Source organism: Oryctolagus cuniculus, chromosome 8 (assembly GCF_964237555.1).
Source record: "Oryctolagus cuniculus chromosome 8, mOryCun1.1, whole genome shotgun sequence".
Taxonomy (NCBI): Eukaryota; Metazoa; Chordata; class Mammalia; order Lagomorpha; family Leporidae; genus Oryctolagus; species Oryctolagus cuniculus.
The window spans coordinates 129,303,510-129,327,796 of record NC_091439.1 but is presented as its reverse complement, the minus strand read 5'-3'; the positions used below and the strand labels follow the sequence as shown (position 1 = coordinate 129,327,796).

General features: G+C 42.6%; 1 long non-coding RNA gene across 1 annotated transcript in view; it reads right to left on the bottom strand.

Annotated features, from left to right (window-relative positions):
- Positions 1–24,287, bottom strand: part of LOC103346715 (probable ATP-dependent RNA helicase DDX60) — a 100,140-nt gene that overhangs the window by 22,036 nt on the left and 53,817 nt on the right. Inside the window, exons 19-28 of the long non-coding RNA XR_011378534.1 lie at positions 23,974–24,093; positions 22,997–23,092; positions 13,216–13,331; positions 11,648–11,787; positions 8,203–8,312; positions 8,003–8,107; positions 6,330–6,455; positions 4,936–5,063; positions 2,548–2,700; positions 486–630 (exon numbers count right to left, since the gene is read on the bottom strand). This is a non-coding gene — a long non-coding RNA (probable ATP-dependent RNA helicase DDX60). The remainder of the gene's footprint in view (positions 1–485; positions 631–2,547; positions 2,701–4,935; positions 5,064–6,329; positions 6,456–8,002; positions 8,108–8,202; positions 8,313–11,647; positions 11,788–13,215; positions 13,332–22,996; positions 23,093–23,973; positions 24,094–24,287) is intronic.

The following is a 24,287-nucleotide window of genomic DNA, read 5'->3' as shown; positions in this document are numbered from 1 at the left end:
GAGGAATTTCGGACAGACACATACAGAGGAAACACGATGTAGTGGTAACAGACAGCAGGGAGAAGGTACCCAATTATACAAGAGGACTGCAACAAGTTCATGGAAAAATCAAATCGAAAAACTAAGTTTATTCTAGTGCAAAAAACTTTAGAAATTCACGCAGAGCTTTCTCATAACATGTATTCTCCATGGCCTCTGGGAAGATGCCTCGTGTGGGCAGATTTCAAAATTCTTTTGCATAAAATAAACTTATTTTTTAATTCTGTTTTTCATGAGCCCTCTAAAGTAATGCATGTAAGCCCTGGAGAGAGACCTGGAGCAGACCCTGCCCTCTGAAGCCTCAGTAGGAAGTAATCCTACTGGGTGCCAGACTTCCAGCAGGCATAACTGTTAAGAAATAAATTCCTAACACGTGGTACCCTGGTGCAGAAGCCTTAGCAAATGAATCCATCCACCTAGGCATGCCCCCTGTTCTCGTCTCTTACCTTGCTATCCACACCTGCTCGATCAACATAAGTACAGTCCGGAGGAACTTCTTTACTCTTTTTAAGACTCTTCTTTATTTCCTTTATTTCAGCGTCCCATAAAATCAATCTCTGAATTCGAGCAGTTGAATTTGAATGTAAATAACTGAATATAAAAAATCAGGAACGTCGTGAATATTGATTATAACATGCCCTCTTCTTTTCAACATTTGAAATTGTGTCTGTAAGTGCCAGCATAAAAGAATGCCTGGTAATTTGAACCCAAAATATGATTGCCCTTATTAAAGGATATTCACCAGGCCTTAATTACTTCAATTCTCATTGCTTACCATCTGTTATTTTTAACATATGCATTGACACCTACTTAACAGAAAACAGAAAAACCATTCTTGGTCCTGCTTGACTACAGATTCTGGTATGAGGCCTGCTCACCTGTGGATTCCAGCAACAGGTCTGTCGCCAGACTTGGCAAGCCAGTAAGCCCATAAGCTCCACTAACTGGCCCATCTAAAACCTCCATTCAAGCCAACTGGTAAAACTGCCAAAGCCAGTTTATAAAGATTGGAAGAAATGATTGCTTCTTCAAATGCACAGAGAGCAACATGCAGGTACCAGAATCAAAGAATCAGGGAAACATGACATCACCAAAGGAATAAAATAAGATTCCAATAACGAAGCTTAAAGAAATGGAGATCTAGGGGCTGGCACTGTGGCTCAGCGGGTTAACGCCCTGGCCTAAAGTGCCGGCATCCCATGTGGGAGCCGGTTCGAGGCCCGGCTGCTCTATTTCCAATCCTGCTATGCCTGGGAAAGCAGTGGAGGATGGCACAAGGCCTTGGGCCCCTACATGTGTGTGGGAGACCCTGAGGGGGCTCCTGGCTCTGGATCAGTGCAGCTCTGGCCATTGTGGCCGATTGAGGAGTGAACATCGGATGGAGGGCCCCTCTCCCTCTCTCTCTCTCTCTGCCTCTCTTCTGTGTAACTCTGACTTTCAAATAAATAAATAAATCTTTTAAAAAAAGAAAGAAATGGAGATCTAGGGCTGGCACTATGGCACAGTGGGTAAAGCCACTGCCTGTAGTACCAGCATCCCATATGGACACCGGTTTAAGTCCCGGCTGCTCCACTTCCACTCCAGCTCCCTAACACACCTGGGAAAGCAGTGGAAGATGGCCCAAGTTCTTGAGCCCCTGCACACCCATGGGAGACCCCGAAGAATCTTCCGGCTCCTGATTTCAGACTGGCCCAGCTACAACTGTTGCAGCTCTTTGTGGAATAAACCAGCAGATGAAAGATTCTCTCCCCCCCCCCGCCCCAATTTTGTCTTTCAAATAAATAAATAGATCTTTTTAAAACAGAAGAAATGGAGATCTATGAACTGCCTAACAAAGAATTCAAGATAATCATCCTAAAGAAGTTTAGTGAGCAATATATAAGAGAACATAGAAAGAAAATATTTTAAAAATCAGCAAAATAATACATGAACAAAATGAGGGTTCAACAAAGATAGATAAACAAGAATTCTGAAGCTGAAGAACAAAATCATCGAAACAAAAAATTCAAGAGTTTCCATAGCAAACTTAATCCAGTGAAAGAAAGAATCAACTAATTCAAAGACAGACCATTTCAATTATCTAGTTAAAGAAACACCAACAAAAAGAATGAAATAATAAGTGAGTAGGAAGCTTTTGGATCTGCTATCATTTGAATATATTTTGTCCCAGAACTCATAATGAAGCTTGATCCCTATAATGGTACTGAGTGTTGTGGGACTTTAAATATATGATTAGGTTGTTAATCACAAACTTAAACTTTGTGGACCTAAGAAAATGTTAGAAATCAGCTAATCAACTGAAGAAAGTTACTGTAAAACATTGTACAAGTACTGAAATACTCAATAATCTTCTCCCACATAAGTCCCCCAAAATGATGTTCTAATTAAATTAAGTTGGTGTATCATAAAAACATAAAGCAGTGAAATATGATTTTAATTATATAAATAATTGCACACTTAAAGGTTTCAGTTCACAATGAATTCCACAATTCCAGTAGAAATACTCACGCAGCGTACATTCTCCTTTGAGACTTAATTGCTTTCTCCAGTTTCCTGTTTAAATTCTTCTCTCCTTCAGAGTTGTGACTATGAGTATATTGTCTCATCAACATATTAGTAAGAAGGCGTGAAGCTGACCTTTCCACTGAGTGAATGCTGAATCTAAAGTAAAGTATGTGAGAACACTGGATAACTGCATGCTCATTCCAGTCCAGCCCTGCATTCATTAATAAAGACAATTTTTGGATGTAGGAACCTTTGTTTGGGTAACATCAATCTCTGTCATTCATTCATTTTTGCCCATTTAACTCCTAAATCAGAGTTCATGTGAATGGAAGGGAAGATCAGAGTTAGTTACAAAGGTGAATTTTGATACTATGGTAAGAGTAGTTAGGTAAAGGCTCTTTACTAGGGAAAAAAAAAAAAAAACTGCTCTTTTCTCATTTGACACAGTTCCCATATTAAGACTGCTGAATCTTTGTAAAGAACAGACCAGCACCTACTTGTCATTGTTACTAGTTAGCTCCTTTTCACCTGTGACATGAAGTTTGAGTTAGGAATTGGATTTCTAGGAGTACTTTTGTACTTCCTCATATTTGGCTTAACCTTTTTCTCTTCACTTTTCTCAAAAATTTTCAGACTTATTACAAGATCAATGCACATTCCTATACAGACATGTAAAGAATTGACAATTTGGCCTCATATTTTCCTTCCAATTTTGAAGTTTTATATATATAGTATATATGTATATATATATACTCTATGTCGGTGAGTGCCCACATATACACAATATGCATAAATTAAACCTCCCACAAAGAGCTGATGAAAACATGATTGCTAATTAAATCATCTTGCTACCAGGCCCTATCTAATTTTTCTTTTAATTCTTTGAAGTGATTGTCATAAATATTCTTCAAGGTCTTTTCTTTCCACTTAAAGAGAGCTTATATATAATAAAACTTCACAAAAGAAAAATGGCAGACTAAACACTCAATATGCCATCATATGTGTATATAGGTGTATGTTAATGTATGTACTCTGTTTTGCCAAATACACATTACTCTTTTTACCATATCTGATTCTACAAATATGTTGAACTTTCTATTAACTTATGGCCCAGGAAATTCCACTCTACCAAGCCATACAATTAGATTTTCAAATAAAATTCAGTAAGAGAGTGTTTGTTTCTGTTGTATTATATCCAAGTTGCTATAGAAAATATCTCTTATATGTGCTAGTTGATATAGATACAAAAATAACATATCAGAATGAAACTGATACCTTATGATTTGATTATTGTTTATAACCCTTTTCTATATTCCTGTGGAACACTGGTCTTCCTACTTTTTACTTGTTGAACATCATGGTTAGTGGTGTGTTAATCCTGTGGTCATAAAATAGATTGAAAATATGCTATTGCAGGGGCTGACGCCATGGCACAGCAGGTTAAAGCCCTGGCCTGAAGTGTTGGCATCCCATATGGGTGCCAGTTCGAGTCCCGGCTGCTCCTCTTCCATCCAGCTCTCTGCTGTGGCCTAGGAAAGCAGTACAAGATGGCCCAAGCTCTTGGGCCCCTGCGCCCACCTGGGAGACCTGGAGGAAACTCCTGGCTCCTGGCTTCGGATCAGTGCAGCTCTGGCCATTGTGGCCATCTGGGGAGTGAACCAGTGGATAGAAGACTTCTCTCTGTGTCTCTACCTCTCTCTGTAACTCTGTCTTTCAAATAAATAAAATAAATCTTTTTTAAAACAGAAAATATGTTATTGCAAAAATTAAAGGAAAATTAAGGAAAGGAGAAAGGTGGATTGAGGGAGGTAGAGAGGGAACTGTGCTTATCTTAGAAGTACATCTATAGCCGGTGCCGCGGCTCACTAGGCTAATCCTCCGCCTTGCGGCGCCGGCACACCGGGTTCTAGTCCCGGTCGGGGCGCTGGATTCTGTCCCGGTTGCCCTTCTTCCAGGCCAGCTCTCTGCTGTGGCCAGGGAGTGCAGTGGAGGATGGCCCAAGTGCTTGGGCCCTGCACCCCATGGGAGACCAGGATAAGTACCTGGCTCCTGCCATCGGATCAGCGCGGTGCGCTGGCCGCGGTGCGCCAGCCGCAGTGTGCCAGCCCCAGCGGCCATTGGAGGGTGAACCAATGGCAAAAGGAAGACCTTTCTCTCTGTCTCTCTCTCTCACTGCCCACTCTGCCTGTCAAAAAAAAAAAAAAGTACAACTATAAAATGCATGAAATCTGTTCCCTATATTCTAAAAATTTAAAAAGAAAATATAACTTCAATATGCTCACAAATTTCTCAAATTCTAAGATATGTCAGATTATAAGTTCTTCCTTTTCAATAGTCTGCAAATTCATATAAATCAATGTATAATGCTTTCCACAGAAAATAATTACTTACGAAAAAAATATTGCTGGTAGCCTATCCATTTCTTTAAGTTTTTCCACAAAACAAGGAAGCATTCGTTCCTTTTCAATTCTTGCACTGTCAAAAGTTTGAGGCTTAAGGTACTGCAGTAACTGGTTCACCTGAATAAAGTTACCACAAATAAAAGGCAGATAAGGTACTGACGACCGCAAAGGAAGGCAACAGAATGCGCAGATATTTGAGGGTGAAAAGCAAGTTGCTGTTGAACAGTATATTCAGAATGACAATGTAAGTACAAAGTTAGGATTTCAACCAGTCATATACTAAGCATTTAAATACAATGAAAACCTCAGAAAACTTGAATGACATGGTTCTACACTACTGTGATCAAGTTTATGTAATACTGTGGTGTTGTGCTTACTGAAAGGATTATCATGACTTAATGCTGATCATTATCAGTAAATATAGGCTACAGAAGGATGACTTCAACATTTAATGGCAAGAATATCTGAAATAGTTTTTCTTATCTATAGATATCACATATACACGTATGGTCTACAAATAGTATTTTAATAGGATATTTCATTATTTTTTAAGTTACAATTTTTACGTGGTATAAGTTACCAGAGAAAAGGTAATAGATTCAGTAGGGTGGGCGCTGGCACTGTGGCATAGAAGGTTAAGCCTCCTCCTATGGCACCAGCATCCAATACAGGTGCAGGTCCGTGTCCTGGCTGTTTTGTTTACGGCCTGGGAAAGCACTGGAAGATGGCCCAAGTGCATGGGCCCCTGTGCCCACATGGGAGACCCTGGCTCCTGGCTTCAGATCAGCCAGCTCCTGCCATTACGGCAGTTGCGGGGATTGAAACAGCAGATGGAAGATATTTCTCTCTCTCTCTCTCTCTCTCTCTCTCTTTTTCTCTCTCTCCTCTGTCTGCTTAACTCTTTCAAATAAATAAATAAATCTTTTTCTAAAAATTACATAGGAGGTTGTTTTAAAATTCCAGTGCCCCAGTCCACTGGAGGTCAATCAGCTCAGAATCTCTAGATGAGATTGGGCTTCCTAGATGATTCCTGATAAGCAGCCAGGGTTGAACCCCTCATGAATTTAATAATGATTTGGGACTTTAGGTGGTTTTCACATTTGCAGTTCAGTGTGGCCTGTCCCAGTGAGTTTTACTGACTGAGGTGCACATTCAAAGAGGATATAGTAGTAGCAGGTGTGGGCTGTCCCGGATGGAACTAAAGTAATGATTCTCTACATCTTTCTTTACCTAGCTGGCTAAATTTAAGGTAGAATGGCAAAGTACAGTAATAGGATTTCCATATTCAAATACTAAAGAGCCCTATGGGGATTTTCTTTACCATAACTGAATAAATCAGATTCATTTTATATTAAATAAAAAATCCTAAATGTCTGTCACAACCTTGCCTGGGTCCAGCTGCATCCAACTAAGCAGTTCCTTTTTCAGTTCCTCTTCATATTTCTTGGCATCTGTCCTCATGATGACTACTTTATTTTTGAAGCAGCTGAATTCTTCAGGTTCTAACTCCTTGAAAATGAAGAAGCACAAATACCAAAGAAAATACAGTTATCACCTGGTCTAAAGTTTGCCACATGCACAGTTATGAGGCAAATCTCTCAGTTCACTGCATCCATGTTTATGAACAGCGTTAACTACATGAGGAGTTGAACACATAATGTTTTTAAGTATTTAAAAAGCAAGATTTAAGGCCGGCGCCACGGCTCACTAGGCTATCCTCCGCCTTGGGGCGCCGGCACACCGGGTTCTAGTCCCGGTTGGGGTGCTGGATTCTGTCCCGGTTGCTCCTCTTCCAGGCCAGCTCTCTGCTGTGGCCAGGGAGTGCAGCGGAGGATGGCCCAAGTCCTTGGGCCCTGCACCCCATGGGAGACCAGGATAAGTACCTGGCTCCTGCCATCGGATCAGCGCAGTGCGCCAGCCGCAGTGCGCCAGCCACGGAGGCCATTGGAGGGTGAACCAACGGCAAAGGAAGACCTTTCTCTCTATCTCTCTCTCTCACTGTCCACTCTGCCTGTCAAAAAAAAAAAAAAAAAAGCAAGATTTATTAGAGCCAGAGTGGCATGGAGGGGGCCCCAAGAGAGGCAAACCAGAAGGGGCCCGTGGCACTGGAGTTTTTAAGCACAGTTTTGGGGGAGGAAAAATACTTCTCAGCTTGACATTCAGTTACAGGCAGGGACAAAACCCATCAAAAAAAAAAAAAAAGACATATCATTCTTACTGTAGCAAAGCATTATTCTAAGAACTTTTAATTATTTGGCTTATGTTAATAACAATGCTACAAAATAGGCATTATTAGCTCTTTTAACTAATTTTTCTAAATCTAGAGAAATGAGTCTCTGAAGTTTCTGCTTTCAACTATGGAATACTACGCCTTCATCTACATCAGAGTAACACCATTATCTAATTTGTTCATTCTTAACGGACTATCATGCCACAGGACTAGAGATATCAGCTAAGGAATACCCACAAACACACACACACACACCCCACATGCACAGACACACACACACACACACATACCATTCACAGACACATATGCACACATATACAACATACACACATACACCACAAGCACAACACACATGCAAACACGCATATCACCATACACATACATACACCACATGCACATACACGCATACACCACACACAACATACAGATACACACATACCATGAACACACACACCACGTACACACACACATGCACATGCACCACATTCACACATACACATACATCACGTTCACACACATACATATACCACATTCACACACACACACATACACACATCACATGCAAATATGCATGCACACAAACACCACATACACAGACATACACGAAATGCACACACACACACACACGAGAAATCTCCAAAAAGTTCATGGAAATGTGTATTGTGAAACAAACTGCATGAATTTCAAAATTACTTTGCACCAAAACAAACTTACAACTCCATTTCCTCTCATTTTTGAAATATATATACATATGTAAGTGTATTATACGTATTTACGCACACACAGAGAGAGAAACAGTTCCTAGTGTTTACTTTCATACACACACCTGCATTCTTGACCGTTCTGGCCAAATGTGTACCATAGCATCATACAGAAGTATGCTTTCCCGAGGAGAAAACTGAAGGTCTGCAGGGACTCCATACTTCTCTATCTGAAAAGCAGAAAATGCAAAACCATTGATCTCCATCCCATATGCAGATTTTAACCACCTTGACGCCTCCTTTTCCAAAGTGCTTTTGTACTTACATGGTTGACTGTGAGTGCAGCGCACGGGTGGTAGTGTGCAATGACAAAATCGTTATCCTTTAGAGAACACACATACTTTTCTAGATCGTTGTATCGTTCTTTGTAACACACTGTGAAAGTGGAATTAAAATGCGGATTAAGATGGGTTTGTGTCTCTCAGCAATGATGTAATTCCGATTTTCTAAAGACAGCTAGGCCTAGGGAGAGCTGTGCTGGAAGCCTCTGTCGACAAAACGACAACAGGGCCATGCAGTGGAGGAGGAGCTTCTGTGCCTATACCGCACACAGATGTTTTACCTGCCCTCCTGGCCTGGATCTTCAGTCACAGTCCATCCTTGCTTCTTGTAATTCCTAGTGTATATTTTTCTAAATATTCTTGGAAAGCATGCTTTTGCATAAGGAGCACGGTTTGAATAAAAAGGCCTGCAACCCATTCAAGTATTTCAATAGGAAACACGGGTGTTACTGGATCATCTCCCTGTCTTGGAGAACAGTATCACCATCTCCCAGAGAAAACGAGCCTTCTTCTGTCATTTACTCATTTTTTAAATCCAGGAATCCAGTATGCCACAGGGCTTTGTTAATATGTCACTTAAAATTAGGACAATTTAGCATTTACCTACCTAACATGTTATCTATTTTACTTACGCATTGTTTAACCCTGCATCTCCATAAAAATTAAGCTCTAGGAAAGCAAGGAGTTGTTTTCTGCTCTATCTCTGGGGACTTGAGTGGGATCTGGCACAGATGAGGTACTTTGACATTGTCAAGTGAAAACATGTATATGGGGCCTGTGTGGCACACCTGGTTGAGCTTCTGTTTGCAACCTTGCCATCCCATAGAGTGACAGGTCAGGTCCCAGCTGCTCCACTTCCATCCACCAACACCCTGATATTGTACTGAGAAAGCAGATGATGGCCCAAGTACTTCAGCCCCTGCCAACCACGTACAAGAGTCAGATGGAGCTCCTGGCTCCTGGCTTCAGCCTGGCCCATTCTCAGCTATTATGGTCATTGAGAGAATGTACCAGCAAATGGACAATCTCTCCCTTTCTGTGTCACTCTGCTTTCAAATAAATTAACCTTTTTTTTTTAAGGTTCTCTAATCTACTGTTGGTGGGAATGCAAACTAATACAGCCATTGTGGAAGACAGTATGGCGATTCCTCAGACAGCTGAAAAAAGATATGTCATATGACCCAGTTATCCCACCCCTGGGAATTTACCCAAACAAAGTAAAATCAGCATATGAAAGAGTTATCTGTACATCCAAGTTTATTACAGCTCAATTTCCAACAGCTCAGATATGGAATCAACCCAGGTGTCCATCAAGTGGTGACTGGACAAAGAAAATGTGGAATACATACACTTTGGAATATTACTCAGCTGTAAAAAATGGAATTCTGTCTTTCACAATAAATTGGATGTACCTGGAAACCATTATACTTAGTGAAATAAGCCAGTTCCAAAAAACAAATACCATATGTTTTCCCTGATCTGTGGTAATGAAGAGTATCAAAAAGTAATGTATAATTATTTGCATTGCAATCTGCAAAAATTATTCTTCTGTGTAAAATGGCTTAAAGTCTAAATGAACTTAATCATTATCCTGTAACCACACAGGAAATATTTAAATGTTACATTGTCATCGCTTCTATTTCATTTTAAAAAATGTATGGGTGAAATGGTCACTTTTTCTCTTCAATTATTGATAGCCGCTGTGTATATTCCCACTAAACTAGGGTCGTCTTGCTTTTTACATGTTAAACTTCTTATTAGGTAAGGTATTAACCTTTTTTTAGTATTCAGCCTTTTTACAGTAATGGAAATTTAAAATATGCTATCTCAAAACCTAAAAAAAAGAAAGGTAGCAGGAAGGAGACTGGGAGGGAGGAAGGGAATACCATTATGTTCTTAGACTTGTATCTATAAGCATATTGATTCTTAAAATTAAAACAAAAATGAAATAAAACAGCATGAATGTCACATATAGGAATCTGAAATTCACAGTAGCTAAGAGATGGAATTAACCTAGATGTCCATCAACTGATTACTAGATAAAGAAAATGTGGTATACATACATGATGGAATTTATTCAGCCAAAAAAAAAAAAAAACAAAAAACAAAACAGAGAGAGAATGAAATCCTGTCTTTTACAATAAAATGGATGCAACTGGAAACCAATTTACTTAGTGAAATAAGCAAGAACCAAAAAGACAATAGTAGGTTTTCTGATTTGTGGTAAGTAAGATATAGAGTACACAAAAAGTCATGTATATGAGTGACATTGACATCCTGAGATTTGATTATTGCTTATAGCCCTTGTCAACACCCCTGTAGAACAGTGGTCTTCCTATGGGTGGAATCCTTTATTTAGTGGAGGACTAGCCCTGTGATGAAAGAAGTTGAAAGTATGTTATTGCAAAAATTAAAAGGGAAAAAAAGAAAGGATGGAGGAGGGTAGTAGGGAGAGTGGGAAGTATCATTATGTCCTGCAAATTGTATATCTGAAATCTGTTCTCGTTATACAAAGAAAAATAAAAAAGTAGTCAGATAAACATGATTCTATACTACTTCAGAGAATTCTCACGAAATAGTCCCAAAATGCATGCGGTAAGGAATACTCAATTCAATAGTAAAACATTTAGAGTATGTGCATAATAAAACAATTATGATATGGATAAAAGCATATGATTTCAAATATCCAGTATTTTCCAAGGAAAAGAGGGGCACATACAAAAATAACTACCACAGGTGGTAGGAAATTGCGTAACATAGGACACCCTATGGGCCCTGACCTAGAACAATCAAGGTGGTGTTCGGGATGTGCCGCAAGGCAGAATCTTTCCAATAAAGAGTAGACAGGACTTGGCCAAGTACAGAGGAAAGTGACCCAGGGAGAGCGTTCTAGAAGAAAACCTGAAACTCAAAGGCAGATTTCAGAGCACAATTAATAATCCAAACTATCAAGAAAGTCCTGAAAGGAGAAGATTTCTTAGATGAAACAGGGGATAGCACAGAAGCTGGGACCACAGGTGAATTGGAAATTTTGAAACACATTGTTCAGTGAGCCAGAACTGTCCTCTAGGTTTGTTTGAGTCTTTTCTCACAGAACAGGAGTGAAATGCTTATCTTGGCTATGACTCCATATCAATCACATTAAATCATGAAGGAATTCGCACAACACCAAAATAGACAATATTTGGAAAGAATTTGATCTCCAAGTTCAGTCAGTCAGCTCTGTGGACGTCAACACGGAATATCACCTCCTAGAGCTGTTTCCTATCTATTTCATTTCCTCTGTAAGTGAAAGTAAGATGCACTGCCTTTCACGGTTACAATAAGAACAAGTTGCTCTGCGTATGTAGAACACCCTCAAATGTGACGAGCACACGGGGTATGCTTGCTACTTCTGCACTCCCCTCTCCCGAGTGAAGAAATCCATACCCAGTCTAACTTTGTATGATGGCTTTCCCACTCTTGTTCGTTGTTGTCTCTTTGAGCTTTTTAAGGCATTTCTTGATGGATCAGCATTTTCCATTGTGCTTTCAACACGTTGCCAATATCCTTTAACTAACGCCAACCACCTAGTTACAAAAAGAGAACAATCATTGTTGCAGAAAAACGTGTTCCTAAGTCTGTATATATGAATCACATGAAATTTGTTTACCTTAAATAAAAAAATTTTAAAAAGATAAAATGAAAAATTGGAAATGATGGGTGTGGTTCATTAACTTTGACAAAGATATCAGCATAAAGCGTAATAGCAGAACTTGGGTGAAGGGGAATATGGTAACTCTTTGTATCTCATAATTTGTCTGCAAATTTAAAATTGTTCTTAAGATGTTAAAAAGCAGATATGACTGGAGGGAGGCACGATGGTGGAACAGTGACAGGGAAGTCTTCTATAGGCTCCACGAACTTAGCAGAAAAAAAAGTGAAGTCACACTCTCCGGGAAAACTGCAGTGGGAGATCTTGCAAAAGCAGTGGAAACGGCCTGGACCTAAGGGGAAGGCACAGGCACACAGCAAGGAGCTCGGAGCGTGGAGCAGGAACACAACAAAGGAACCAGCAGCCCACCTGGATAGCCAGGTGGGGTCAGGCTGCACCGGCCCTTGCCACACCACGGCTGGTGCAGCTGGAAGAAGAATCTAGTAGACTGTGCAGTATCTGAGTCCAGCCCAGAACCCTCAGGGGAGCTGGGGCGACTGCTCACCCAGAGTGGGGGAAGAAAAGCCGAGCACCTCCCTCACCACGGTTCCCGCTACCACACCAGCGCCCTGCAGCTAACAGGCCGGGAGACAGCTGCCGTCATTCCACAAGATCAGAGCAGCGGCTCCAGCTTCTCCGAGCGCACCCAGTAGCTAGTGGGAACTGTTGGCAGGGGCAACCAGAGCAGTTCGAATCAACTGGTGGGGTCTGTCCCCACCTGTCATCAGGCCAACAACACCAGCTCCTCTGTACCCTTATGGCAAAGGGTGGGGAGGGGGAGCCATCCCCACCAAAGGGAAGCGCCACCCTCAGGGCTCTTGTACCCACCCAGCACAGTTCTGAAAGCAGCAGGGCTGCAGATGGCAAGTACTGTGCTTGCTTGCAACCCAGGGATTCTACCAAGGCAAAAAATCCCTGTGGACTTTGAGTCTGCTCAGGGTGAAACACACAGCCTCCCTGTGGACAGGACAGCCTAGCGGGGCAGAGTGTACTCTCTTGCAGTCCTTGTCTGTGGGAGCCCAGGGTGCTGAGACTGTGAAAACACTGTGACTGTGAGAGGGGGCAGGGTGTAGCGGGTGCTGGGTAAGTTCTGGGTGCAGAGCCACACTTTCAGAACTCCTAGGTTGCCAGGGCAGACCACTGCAGCTGGACCCGTGCACACAGAGAGCTCTGCACACGTTCCCGAATCTGCATACAGGAAATGGATGAAATTTGTATACTTTAAATTAAATAAAATTTTTTAAACAAGAAAAGCTTTAATTTTCAAAAAAAAAAAAAGAATGAATATAAATCTCAGACTCACTCAGTGAGATGCTCAGGGTTACTGATAGTAGCAGAAAGGGCCAAAAAGGGACAACGAATCATAACAAGGAGATGTTCCCACACTTCCGCTCCAACTTCTCCCCCAAGGCAGTGAACCTGTCAGTGTAAACAGACTCAATGTCAGAATGGGGACAGGGTGTCGCTCCCCCTCTTCGTGGAGGAACGACACTAAGCCCTGCCTAGGCTTCATATCCGAGTCACGGCACCATTATGTCGCTCCCCCTCTTCGTGGAGGAACGACACAGGACCCTGCGCTGTTCTTTCGTCTGCTCGGCCCTCCCCGGGTTTGCTGCTGGTTCTTCCCGGGTTGGCTACTATCCCTTCCACCTCCGTGGAAGGGCAGCTCCCCCTGGCCACATTCCCCACTTCCGCAGGGGAGCGGCACACTGCCGGCCGGCTCTTCTCGGGGGCTGCACGGGGGCTGCACAGGTGTTCCCCTTAGATGTTCCCCATAGATGTTCCTGGTGCATGCCGTCTCTCTCCTCCTTTATAGTCCTCCTCCGCCAATCCCAACTCGGCTGCCCACACGCCGAGTACGCTGCTCTCCTCCAATCAGGAGCAAGTCCTACAATTTATTAGTTGAACTGGAGGCAGCTGTGCGGAAGCTGTTTACTTCTCTCCCAGCGCCATATTGTGGGAGAGCAGATGCATAGAATAAGTCTTAATTCGAGTAACTTAGTCCAGTCCGGATTGCTCCCCACAGATCCCCCTTTCTTTTTATTTTTGGCGTTGATACGCGCCTGTCTTCGGTGTCCCGCGGCACACACTCTGCTCTACTTGCTAGAGTTGCCACAGGCTCTTACAAGTCCTATCAATCAGGCAAACCGAATCCGGGTCCTCTCTTCGCCATGTTGTGAGGAGGTTTTTAGGCGCTGATGCGTGTCTGTGTTCGGTGCCCTGCAGCGCATGCTCTGCTCTGCCTGCAGGGGACTTACAAGACCTATCAGGCAAACCGAATCCAAGCCTTCTCATTGCCTTATTGTGGGGGAGACTTATTAGTGTTGGTTCGTGCCTATCTTCGGTGACCTGCAGCTCATACTCTGGTCGAGCTGCTTGCTGGCGCTTACCGCCTTAATCAGGCAGACCGAATCCAAGCCTTCTAATTGCGGTATTGTGGGGAAGCCTTACTGATGTTAATTCGTGCCTGTCTTCAGTGACCTGCGGCGCATAAGCTGCTAGCCGCCGCAGGTGCTCATCGTGCTCATCGCTTCACTTAATCAGGCAGACCGAATCCAAACTTTCTCGTTGCCATGTTGAGGGGAGGCCTTTCTATTTCTCTATTTCTCTATCTCCGGGCATTCCTATTTCTCCCATTTTACTTCTATCTCCCAGCATTCTTATTTCTCTCATTTTATTTCTAAGCTTCTATTTCTCTTATGCCTGCAGCTTCCCGGTGCCTCGCGCTGCCGGCAGCTTCACGGCTCCGCGCAGCTTCAGCCCGCGCCTCCTCTGCGCCGCTCGGCTTTGCGCGGCTTGGCTTCGCGCGCTCCGCGGTCTCGCACTTAACCCTTTCGCGTCTGAACCACGGCCTCGCCAGCCCCGTTCCCTATCTACTTGTGCCCCGCACGCTCTCTCTGCACGCGGCGGTTTCCGCGAGTAACACAGCGTAGCTTACGTGTCCGCCACTAGCATTCAATCTAAGTTCCCCGGGCTAGCCTGGCGAATTCAACCCAGCGTACGTCTCCGCCCCACGGTTTGGCTTCCCGTCCTTTGCTCCCCGGGCTAATCAGACGGATCCCAACCAGGCTCACGTTTCAGCTTCTGGTTTCAACTTTTCGCCCCCTATTCCCGGGCTAACTTGAGAATCCCAAAGTGGCTTTCGTGTCCGCCTTGGCCTGCCCCCCACGGCTTCAATTTCCCTAACATTTTTCTCTACCCGGTATGTTTCCCCAAGCTTTCCTCCAACAATACTCCTCCCTCATTTCTCCTGGCCTCTCCCCACAGTCCGCATCCGAGTCTGTTTGTTCTAGCTTTCACTTTCGCTTTCGACCTTAGAGATTTCTCCCAGCTTCCCCCCGTAGTCCGTATCTGAGTCTATGCCTAGGCTTTCAATAGCTTCTTCCGGCACCCTTTTCGTCCGGCTTTTCCCTAGGCTGTTTGCTAGTCTCTCTCTCCAGTATTTTTCCCAGTTCTTCCCGTTTCTTCCCTCCTAAGTTTGCTATCCGTCTTAGGTTTCCTATCCGTCCTAGGTTTCCTATCCGAGTCAGGTTTCCTATCCGAGTCACGTTTCCTATCCGAGTCACGGCACCATTATGTCGCTCCCCCTCTTCGTGGAGGAACGACACTAAGCCCTGCCTAGGCTTCATATCCGAGTCACGGCACCATTATGTCGCTCCCCCTCTTCGTGGAGGAACGACACAGGACCCTGCGCTGTTCTTTCGTCTGCTCGGCCCTCCCCGGGTTTGCTGCTGGTTCTTCCCGGGTTGGCTACTATCCCTTCCACCTCCGTGGAAGGGCAGCTCCCCCTGGCCACATTCCCCACTTCCGCAGGGGAGCGGCACACCGCCGGCCGGCTCTTCTCGGGGGCTGCACGGGGGCTGCACAGGTGTTCCCCTTAGATGTTCCCCATAGATGTTCCTGGTGCATGCCGTCTCTCTCCTCCTTTATAGTCCTCCTCCGCCAATCCCAACTCGGCTGCCCACACGCCGAGTACGCTGCTCTCCTCCAATCAGGAGCAAGTCCTACAATTTATTAGTTGAACTGGAGGCAGCTGTGCGGAAGCTGTTTACTTCTCTCCCAGCGCCATATTGTGGGAGAGCAGATGCATAGAATAAGTCTTAATTCGAGTAACTTAGTCCTGTCCGGATTGCTCCCCACAACAGGGGTTTTATTTTTTAATGTTAATAAACTACCTTGTTACCAGACCTACTTTTCCCTTCTACTCTCCATTTCAGTAACATTCATTTACCCACTGACAAAGCTCGTGAAAGAAGCCAATATGTTTTGCAGAATCACAGTATGTTCCAGACTTTAACAATAATGTATTTAGGAATGACTTGCTCTGTAACACATTGTGATGACTGACCCATAAGCAAATACTATTGCCTGCCGTGGTAGTGAAAGCGCATCAAGCACACCATGAACAAAAGGACACATGTTAAGTGTTATTTACAAAAGAAACACTGGTTGAATGACAGAGATTGTCCTAAACAGATACTAAGATAAATCTTGATACAAACCCACATTTGCTTATGCATCACTAATCTCAACACCTTTAAACAGTCTTGATAGATAACAGTATCTATCTTCAAAGGCATTTTATAAAGAGGAAATACAATTTCCTAGAAATTATTTAGAATATATGCCAATCACAGTAAACATTAAAATAATGATGCCAATTATATTTTGTATAGCAATGCATAAGTTACAATATACTTAATTATTAATTAACACAATGCTTGTATTCTTTTCCTAACCTTTATTTTGTTGTGAAACATAAGATTCAATAAATTACATAAAGCTTGATTTTTCAGATCACAAAGTATTATCCATGGAAATGAAGTAAACCAAATGTCATTGTCACTGCACCTGTAAATCAAGATAAATAATGCCTCTAGCATTTCAGAAGCCCAGATTATAACAGCTTCCCTCTTTGGAAGTTACTATATCAATTTTTGAAAAAATTATGATTCCATTGGTCATTCTACTTCTTCACATGTCCATGTGTATATATGTACTTGTATGTTTATATATAAAGCATAGAAATTTATTTTGCCCATTTAAAACATTGTATAACTGGAATTATTTAACTTGTGTTCTTTGTATCTAACTTCCTTTGCCCAACATGATTTTTAAATTAATCTGCATTTCAGCCGGCACGTGGCTCACTAGGCTAATCCTCCGCCTGCAGCACTGGCACCCTGGGTTCTAGTCCCAGTTGCTCCTCTTCCAGTCCAGCTCTCTGCTGTGGCCCAGGAGGGCAATGGAGGATGGCCCAAGTGCTTGGGTCCCTACACCCACATGGGAGACCCGGAGGAAGTACCCAGCTCCTGGCTTCGGGTTGGCACAGCACCAGCCGTAGCGGCCATTTGGGGGGTGAATCAATGGAAGGAAGACCTCTCTTTCTCTCTCTCTGTCTAACTCTGCCTGGCAAAAAATTTAAAAAAAAAATTAATCTGCACTTCATTGACTTTCCTCACTCTATGTATTTTATCAAATGCCTGTGCCACCTTCTATTTTTTTCTACTCTGGAGGACATTTCAGTTGTTTATAGTTTGATAACACCACCAATGATGCGACTATGAACATTTTGTACAGGTATCCTAGCCTGATTCAGTCTTACTCTTGAAAACGTGACTCCTGTTTTTCTATTTCAGAATATATACAAGTGGAATTCCTTGTTCCTGAAGTACTGTCACCATCACTAGTTTTGTTGAGACAATTTCCAAAGCAGCACAATGTCCGTGCCTTCCCGTTGCTCCTCCTCCTCTGCAACACCTGACACTCTAATTGTCAACACTGTGATGGGTAAGACTCAATGTGAGGTTACTTTCAATTAATTTAGTTCTTTATTTGAGAAGAAAAACAGAGAGAAAGGCAGAAAGGGACAAAGACTGTACCTACTGACTCACTCCCCAAATATCCACAATGTCCTGGGCCAAGCCAAAGCCAGGAGCTGGGAACTCAACATGGGTCTCCCACATGCATGATAGGAGCCCAATTACTTGAGGTATCACCTGCTGCCTCCCTGGGTGCACATTCACAAGCAGCTGGAGTCGAGAGTCTGAGTTGGGAATGGAACCCAGGCTCTTCAATATGGGATCTGGGCAAACGCCTGCCTCTCAGTGTGACATCAACTTGTATTTCACTTGACTTACTTTTCAGAAGTGTATCAAGGGTCTTCAAAAAGTTCACAGAAAATGTATGCTATGAAAAAGTTATTTGTGGAGGGGCTGGCATTGTGGCACAGCCGGTCCAGCATCCCAGTGAGCCCCTGTTTGAGTCCCAGCTGCTTCATTTCTGGTCCAGTTCCCTGCTAATGCACCTGGGAAAGGTAGCAGACGATATCCCAAGTGTTTGGGCCCCTGCCACTCAAGTGGGAGACCCAGATGGAGTTCCTAGCTTCTGGCTTTGGCCTGACCCAGCCCTGGCTGTTGTGACCATTTGGGGAGTGAACCAGTACATGGAAGATATCGCGCTCTCGCTCGCTCGCTCTCTCTCTCTCTTCCCCCTTAAGGATGTGCTACACACAGAAACACAGAGAGATAGCCATCATTATGAAAGAATGTAAAGGCAGAAAATCCCCCAGTAAAAGTACAAAAGAAATTCAAAGTAAACAATGGGAATATTATGGGAAAATGGCAGAGCCAAGTTGTTACTTATCAATAGTCATGTTGAATGTAAATGGCTTCACCTTTCCAGTAAAAACCAGACTGGCTGAATGGATTAAAAAACAAGACTCATCTATTTGCTGCCTACAAGAAACACCTCTCATCAACAAAGATACAAACAGACTGAAAGTGAATGGATGGAAAAAGATACTCCATGCCAACAGAAACCAAAAAGAACTGGTATACCATCCTAATATCAGACAAAATAAACTTCAACTTGAAAACTGCTGAAAAAGACAAAGAAGGGCACCATGTAATGATTAAGGGATCAATTCAACAGGAAGAAGTGACTATTGTAAACGTACATGCACCTAGTTACAGTCACCTGGTTATTTAAAGAAATGTTAATGGATCTAAAGGGAGATAGGACTCAAATACAATAGTAATGGGGTGGAGGGAGGTCAGACCAAGGCAACAGGACCAGTCTCACAGGGCAAAATAGCTAATAAGGAAGGGGTATATAAGCCAGCAGTGACAGAGCCATGAGAATTTCATGCAGAGAAGCCCAGGAGTCCAACAGAGACTGAGCAGGCCCACACTGAGGGAGCAAAAAGTGGTGGAAGAGCAGTGGAGAAACCGAACCTCGAGACTGACACCACCCCCACCCCCGGCAGACCAGGCGAGACACGAGGTCTCAAGTCCACGGAGCTGTGGGTAGAAGTGGGCGGGGGAGCCTGGTGAACTGTGTTTGAAGTTCCAAGCTGGAAGAACAGGGGAACAAATGGAGAGGTTGGGCACCTCCTACCATCCATGTCTCCCCCTCCCCACAATCAGACCTGCAGCCTGCTGGGAGAAGCCATATTATTTGTTTACATCTTCAAATGTAAGCAGGGGGCTACTGCTTTGCTGCTCATGCTCATGTCCGTCAATTGGGGGGGCCACTTCACAAGACCCCAGAAATAGGATCACAACATTCCAGAGTAATTTCCCCACCACCAGCAGCAAGCTGTACAACAAGGAGAAGTACTAAATATCGAAATCTCGAGCTGGTTCCATGCACAAGCGAGAAGCAAGCCCAACCCCAAAAGGCAGGGCTTAGTGCATCAGAGCTCTCGTACCTGCCCCATCAAGATCAAGAAGTGAACAGGACGACTCCTGGAGGCGGCCCTGCGTGCTTCCATTTGCAACGCACAGACACATAGCAGCTCATAGCAGTGGGAAATCTCACTGTTAGGTAGGAAGTCAGATATGAGCTTATGTGGGTATGACATAAAGGCTTAAAGAGAAGACGTCTATGTCCAGCATATGCATCTGCATCTCAAAGTCATCCCAATAACGTTTCAGGGGCAGCCCAGTGTTCACATCCTGCACTGCCCCTTCCTACCCCATAATCTGCCAGGTGGGGTCCCTGCCCCTTCTGCCTGACAATCTTCCACAATCGCAGCCCAGTATCTGAATTTAAAATACCCTGCTCCAGATCCTGGGTTAGGATGGTGCCAGCTAGGCTTCCTCCTGTCTGATACCTTCAGAGGAAAACCCAGATAGGAGCTTCTTACTATTTGCATCCATAAAATCCTTTGTTTCAGGAGATGTGTGAAGACAAATACTCATCTCCTTAAAAACCCCCAGCCTCCACCGGACGGTGCGCTCTGCCTCTCTGCTGAGCTGCCTGCCTGCCTGGCCAGGTGTAATCTCTCCATTCAACCATGTAACCTCGTCCCCCCCCCCCCCGCCCGCCCCAGTCCAAGTGACTGCGCACTCTCTCTCAGGTCCTATCTGGAGAGGTGCCCATCCGTTCTTACGAATGTCCCTTCCCTAATAAACTTTGCTATTTTACTCTTCTACTACTCTGTCTCACGCCTGAATTCTTTCTTGCAAAGACAAGAACTCTGCCATTCACAGTAACATCACCACAAGCACCAAGACACATATTTAAGAGAAAAGCAACCGGAAATGCCAAAAAACAAAGGAAAAAACCTTAATAAGGATAAGAAAGACAGTATGAGTCCCTCCCAAAGGAACACTACAACTCTTCAATAATAGAAGCTGGAGAAGAGGCTGAGGTTATGCCAGAAATGGAATTCAGAAAATTAATCATCAGATTACTTAGAAGCAATCAGAAATAAACTCACAATCTAAATGAAACATGTTCCCAAGAAATTGAGATATTAAAGAGAAGTCAGTATGACCTTGTCTAAATAAGATTGGAGTTGGTGAACTCAAAAGGCTTCCATAGCCTTGGCAACCCATGATAAGAGCCTAGGGTGATTACTGATGCCATAAACAAGAGTGTCAATTGTTAAGTCAACAACAGGAGTCATTGTGCACTTACTCCCCATGTAGGATCTCTGTCCTTAATGTGTTATACTATGCAAATTAATGCTATAACTAGTACTCAAACAGTACTTTACACTTTGTGTTTCTGTGTGGGTGCAAACTGTTGAAATCTTTACTTAATATATACTAAATTGATCTTCTGTATATAATGATAATTGAAAATGAACCTTGATGTGAATGGAATGGGAGAGGGAGCTGGAAATGGGAGGGTTGCAGGTGGGAGGGAAGTTACGGGGGGGGGGACACTGTAATCCAAAAGCTGTACTTTGGAAATTTATGTTTATTAAATAAAAGTTAAAAAAAGAGAAGTCAGAATGAAATACTAGAAATGAAGAATTCCATAGTTCAAATAAAAAATGCAGTGGAAAGCCTTAACAATAGAATAAGTGAGACAGAAAAAAGAATATCAGACTAGAAGACAATTTTCTGGAAATAATAAGGTCAGACCAAACACAAGAAGAAGAAATTAGGAAACTGAAAAACATGGTAGGAGATCTACAAGATTCTATCAAACGACCCAACACACAGATCCTAGACTGCCAGAAGGCATGGAGAGAAAGAATTAGAAGGCCTTCTTAATGCAATAATAACAGAAAACTTCTGCAATCTGGAGAAAGAGACATCCAAGTACAGGAAGTACACAGAATTCCCAAAAGACAGGAAGAGAAAAGATCTGCACCTTGACACATTGTAGCATAGCTCTCCTCCATAACGCATAAAGAAAAGATCTTAAAACCTGCAGGAGAGAAAGACAAATCACACTCAGAAAACCCAATTAGATTCACTTCCAACTTCTCATCACAAACCCTAAAGACAAGGAGAGAATGGAAGACATACTCCAAGTCCTAAGGGAAAAAAATTGTCAACCCAGAATACTGTACCCTGCAAAGCTCTCATTTATGAATGAAGGAAAAATAAGGACCTTCCACAACAAACAGAAATTGAAAGAATTTCTAACTACCTGCACAGCCCTAAAAAGATGTTCAAGGATGTGCTACACACAAAAACACAGAAACAGGAACATCCCTACAAAAGTACTTGAATGCAGAAAATGACCCAGCAAAAGTACAAACAAAATTCAAAAACAGAACTATTTACAGAAACATGGCAGGGCAAAGTCGGCACTTAACAATACGTATGGTGAATGTAAATGGCCTGAACTCACCAGTTAAAAGACACAGACTAGCTGAATGGATTAAAAAAGAAAATCCATCTATTTGCTGCCTACAAGAAACATATCTTTCCAACAAAGATGCATGCAGACTGAAAGTGAAAGGATGAAACAAGATATTCCACGCCTAAAGAAACCAAAAAAGAGCTGGTGTGGCCATCCTAAATCAGACAAAATAAACTTTAACACAAAAACTATTAAAAGAGATAAAGAAGGGCACTATACAATGATTAAAGGATCAATTCAACAGGAAGATGTGACTATTATAAATGTATATGCACATAATAACAGGGCACCTGGTTATTTAAAAGAAATGTAAAGGGAGATATAGATTCAAATACAATAGTAATGGGGGACTTCAATACCCCACTTTCAGCAATGGACAGATCAATGAGGCAGAATATCAAAAAAGAAATAACAGAGTTAATCAATACCATAGACAAAATAGACCTATTAGCCTATTAGCTATCTATAGAGCCTTCCACCCTACAGCCACAGGGTACATCTTATTCTACTTGGTACATGGAACTTTCTATAGGATTGACCACATACTAGGCCATAAAGCAAGTCTAAGCAAATTCAAGCAAATCAAATCATGCCATGCATCTTCTCGGACCACAATGCAAGGAAACTGAAAATCAACAACTCAAGAATCTCTACATTATATGAAAACACATGGAGAATGAACAACATGTTCCTGAATGCACAGTGGGTCATAGAAGAAATCAAAAGAGAAATCAGAAAATTTCTGGAAACAAATGAAGACAACAATACAACATACCAAAATTTGTGGGATACAGCAAAAGCAGTGTTAACAGGAAACAACTCTCCCAGAACTTATTGGTAAACCCTTCTATAAACAACTTATATTTATTTTAGTAACTAACCATATGAATGCCATCTTTATTAAAGTACATATGGTACATGTGGTCTTGGTTGACATAAAATATTCTGTTGAGATAAAAGGAATAAAAAGCACATACCTCATCAAATATGACATAGCGCATTCTTTCTGTCCATTTCTGATAATGAGGTGATAGCAAGAGTAATTCCAAACACTGAGGCACTGTTACTAATATCTGTTTTTTTTAAAAAAAAAGCTGTTTTAATTTCCAAACATTAATAAGAAATTTTATGACACACTATATCCATCTTGACATTTCCATGTTCAAAAAAATATTTCATTAATGTGAAAGTAAAATGAATATGTACAACTGATCCCCACATATGCTGCCACTGATACACTCAAAAGCAGTTAAGTTTGTTTCATTAAGAAACATTCTCTTGGGGCTGGTGCTGTGATGTAGCAGGTAAAGCCGCTGCCTGCAGTGCCAGCATCCCATATGGGCACCAGTTCTAGTCTCGGCTGCTCCACTTCTGATTCAGCTCTCTGCTATGGCTTGGGGAAGCAGTAGAGGATGGCCCAAGTGCTTGGGCCCCTGTACCCATGTGGGAGACCAGGAAGAAGCTCCTGGCTCCTGGCTTCGGATCACCACAGCTCCAGCCATTATGGTCAGTTGGGGAGCGAACCAGCAGATGGCAGACCTCTCTCTCTCTCTGCCTCTCCTCTCTCTGTAGAACTCTTTCAAATAAATAAATAAATCTTTTTTAAAAAAAAGAAATATTCTCTGGCACAGTATTCTGGGAATACAAAAGTCACCATGTCCTGAAACCATCTCTACTAAAGAGGAAGTTGCTTCCTCAGGCTAAAATTTCAGAAAAGTAATGCATTCTCTTTACGTAACATTTATGTAATGTAAACATTTAATAATTAATATAGAATTAAAATATCATCAGTAATCAAATTCTTAGATAAGAAAAATTATACAAACCATCTAGCCCAATATAAATACATCTATCAGGGTAGCTGTGGGTTTCATGTTACCCCATTAAAACCCTACGTGTCTCCCAGAGTGCCACATTCACACTACGACTCATCACGCGGACAGCTGTGACGTACCTGACAGTTCAAGGTGTCGTGGCGGTAATCCCTTGTGAAAACTCCACACACCACTGAGCCTTTCGGCAGTGCTTTAGTAAACAAATTGTAGACAGTTCCCACCACCTGGTTAACCAGAGCCTGCAGTCACAAAAGACAGAGTGAGCGGCTACTCAGTAAACTATCAACAATGCTGCAAAAAAACTGGTTCAAGCAAACCCACGTCTGGAACCACTGATACGCAACAATGCAGTACCGAACTGGTAACAATTCTGCCCTAATAAGGCAATACCTCACAGCAAATCCTTCCACCAATTCCATTTAAGTTTTCTAAA